Source organism: Erinaceus europaeus, chromosome 3, assembly GCF_950295315.1.
Source record: "Erinaceus europaeus chromosome 3, mEriEur2.1, whole genome shotgun sequence".
NCBI classification, from domain to species: domain Eukaryota; kingdom Metazoa; phylum Chordata; class Mammalia; order Eulipotyphla; family Erinaceidae; genus Erinaceus; species Erinaceus europaeus.
The window spans coordinates 96,782,687-96,786,393 of NC_080164.1; the positions used below are offsets into that span (position 1 = coordinate 96,782,687).

At 38.1% G+C, this 3,707-nt stretch overlaps 1 non-coding gene across 1 annotated transcript; it reads right to left on the reverse strand.

The window, feature by feature from the left end:
* Positions 1–1,775: 1,775 nt before the first annotated feature.
* LOC132537892 (U6 spliceosomal RNA) lies at positions 1,776–1,881 on the reverse strand. Its single transcript, XR_009549307.1, has one exon. It is a non-coding gene; the product is annotated as a U6 spliceosomal RNA (small nuclear RNA).
* Between the last annotated feature and the right edge of the window lie 1,826 nt (positions 1,882–3,707).

Below are 3,707 nucleotides of genomic sequence, written 5' to 3' on the forward strand. Positions count from 1 at the left end.
TAAATTGCCGGAAATTGGCCAGAGATTAGGTGGAGTTAGGTCAAAAAGAGAAAAAGGAATCACTTAAATAAACTTTAGAAGCTGTAAAGGTGTAGGCAGAGCAGTCAAATCAGATTTCAAATGGATTTTTTATCTGTGAACTCTGAAGAATGCCCCCCCCCCTTGTTGATTGGTCCTTTTGTCCTGAACCAGGTTATGGCTTCTTAACTGGTTCCAGGACCTGAATAACCTCATCCTCTGGGCTGGCTCTTCAGCAACTTGCCATCTTCCTAACTTCCTCTCTGCTCTCCAGCCCTTACATTTATTCCCATTAAACCCTTTCATTCAGTGTATTTTGTAGCTTGTTGGCTGGTGCTTCAAATGCCTAGCGCCTCATTAACTCAAACTTAGTTTTATTGATCTTTGTTTGCTAGAAAGAATACACTTATTCTAATAAGAACTTTCAGTTTTTGATTTTGAAATAATTTTCAAAGAAATAACCAAGAGCCAAGGGCTAAGGGCCAAGAAAGCCAATCATAATAGCTATTTTCTGCAGATTCTCTCCACAGTGTATCCACTCTACCTTCTTTCCCTCCACAGTACCCTGTTTTTTGTTTGAGGAGTTCACCCCTCCCCAGAGAGCCCATGAGTTTCCAGAGAAGATGACCTGCTCTCTGGTTAGCTTAAATCAACCATCACATTTCATCTTCTTGTGCACAACTTTGGGTCCAGAGCAGGTATGTGTTGAAGCAAGTGAATATTGGCATTCTTGCTGGATTGTTGAGACCAAGTTATTTTCTTTAGATGTGAGTGAGGGAGTGTGTCAATTTTGGATTTGTCGACAGACATCTTGTTATCATAATGCACCGATTTTAGGATAAAGTTGGCATTCAAACTGCAGAGTGGAAAGAAATAAAATACTTACAATATGGCTGAGTCCTTACAACAGAAAACTTGAAACGGGCATAAACTAAGCCCAAAGTCTTCCTCGCCGTACTACCTCTGCACTTCTGTTTTTGTTTTTAATTATCTTTATTGAATAGAGGCAGCTAGAAATTGAGAGGGAAGGGGATGGTAGAGAGGGGAGACAGACAGAGAGACATCTGCAATACTGCTTCACCATTCTCAAAGCTTTCTCCCTGCAGGTGGGGACTGGGGACTTGAACCTGGGTCCTTGCACATTGGAACATGTGTGTTCAGCCAAAGATGCTACTACCCAACCCTTGCACTTCTAAATTTTATGAACCCTCATTGCTTAAACTGGTTTGGGTGGTATTTTTTTTAACTGATTTTTTTTTTTTTTTACTTTTTTTTTTTAACAGACATAATGTAGTCTGTGTTATATAGCTACTTTTTGTTGAGGTCCTACTCTGTGTCAAGCATTGTTCCACTAAGATAAATTTCCACAACCATTTGTTTTTCTTTTCTCTTTTTTAACTTGTGGTAAAATATGCACAGCAGTGAAGGTCCCATCTTATCAGTTTTTAAAGAAAATATGAAATACTTCGGGAGTCAGGTAGTAGCACAGCAGTTTAGGCGCATGTGGTGCAAAGCGCAAGGACCTGGCATAAGGATCCCAGTTCTAGCCCCATGCTCCCCACGTGCAGGTGAGTCACTTCACAAGTGGTGAAGCAGGTCTGCAGGTGTCTATCTTTCTCTCCCCCTCTCTGTCTTTCCCTCCTCTCTCCATTTCTCTCTGTCCTACCTAACAACAATGTCAACAATAACAACAATAATAATAACTACTACAACAATGAAGGGCAACAAAAGGGAAAATAAATAACTATTAAAAAAAAGAAAATATGGAATACTTCATGAGAGTGTATGTCATTTGTGTGCAAGGATCACACTAACCTTCTCTATATGTCCCAATTTTAATATATATGTTACTAAAGTGATCATTAATTTTAAACACACTAAGTGTATAATTCAGTGGCACAGTTTTGAACAGCCATCACCAGGATTCCCAATAACAACTATGTTTTGAGGTGGGTATTAACTTTTATCAAAAAGGAAATTGCCCCTGAGGTGTAGTACCCTAATCAGACTACCAGTTGGTGGTAGAGTCGGGAGTTACTGACAGATTTACTGATGGATAGCACAGCCCATGGTTTTTCTACTTCGTTATTAAATTAAATGATTTAACAAAGAAAGATAAAATGTTAGTCAAATTTGCCAGCTCAAGGCCCACTGCATAGAGATTAAGATCTTGAGAGAAATGTAGCAGGTTCTCAGGAAAAAAGGAAAAGAACAAAAATGTGATGAGTACAAGTTATCAAAGGTGGGACTCTAGAAGTTGTAGTTAAGGGGAAAAGGAGAAACCATTTTGATTAAAGAAATGAGATATGAAGACTTCAAGACTATCTAACTGCCCCTGTTCACCATACCCTAATTGTAGGTGAATAATCCTTGCCCTACCACGGCTTCCCAAATGGGTTCTAACCTGAAGGCTAGGAAAAAAGTATATAGTGAACACAAAATACCCTCAAGTTTTGTGAAATAGTCATTAAAACCAGTCACATAATAAAAGTTGATCTCTATCAAGAAGGAGACACATCTTATAGCCTGGTTTTTAAAAATGAGGTCTGGAAAAAACATTTTAAATAAGTAAATAAAAATAAAATAAGGTCTGTAATGATTGGAGAGTTTTATTACCTTCTTGTTATGACAAGGTGGATTCTAAGTAACCTTCCCTAAAAAATAATAAATAAATAAACTATAAGCTCTGTACTGAAAGCTTTCCACCTTTGATGAGTATCTTTTAATTGTTTACTTTTTAACTAAGGATTTTTAACTAGGGCTATTAGAAATCTAGAGGGTGTTTAATCTGTTGATCTGTTTGTTTTCAAAAGTCTGACTCCTTTCATTTGTGATTTTAAGTAAGTAGGAGCTTGAAGGGTTTTACTTATACAATAAAATCAGTTCCCTAACTTTCAATTTCTGCCCATGTAAATTTCTACAAGTGGCAGAGGCTGTCCTGAAATGGGGGGGGGGGGGTGATTAGGAGAATGAATTGGATAAGACTGTGGATCCCAAAAATGACCCCCCACACCAAGGCCTCGTCTGCCATGTAGTGAACAAACAAAAAAACTAAAAAATTTTACATATAAATCTAAGGTCCAACCTTAGTGATTCACTGCACACTGAATAGAAATATGATGGGCAGAAGCCCCAAAGAACCAGTGCTATTTGACATGGCTGATATACATGCGCGGCATAGCACCCTTCTCCCACTGGAGCAGCACTTGAAGAGGGAATCCTCTAAATAATATAAATAATATATAGAGAATGGGCAGTGGCACACCCAGCAGAGTGTACACATTACCACTCATGAGGACCCAGGTTTAAGTCTCCAGCTCCCAGGTACAGGAGGGAAATCTTCATAAGCAATGGAACAGTGCTATAGGTATCTCTGCTTCTCTCTGTCTCTCAGTCTCTATAAAAAAATGACCACCAAGAATGGTAGTAGTCATCAGGCACTGAGCCCCAGCAATAACACTGGTGGAAAAAACAATAAACATATATATATAATATGCAATGTACAACATATACTATGGGTATTTATATACTATAAGTAATAATATAAATAGACTGGCAAATTAAACTTTTTTTTTGAAAATAAAAGATAGAAATCCAAATGTTTTTCTTCTTTAAAAAATTTTTTGAGGGCGGGGGTGATAGCATAATGGTTATGCAAACAGACTCTCATGCCTGAGGCTCCTAAGTCA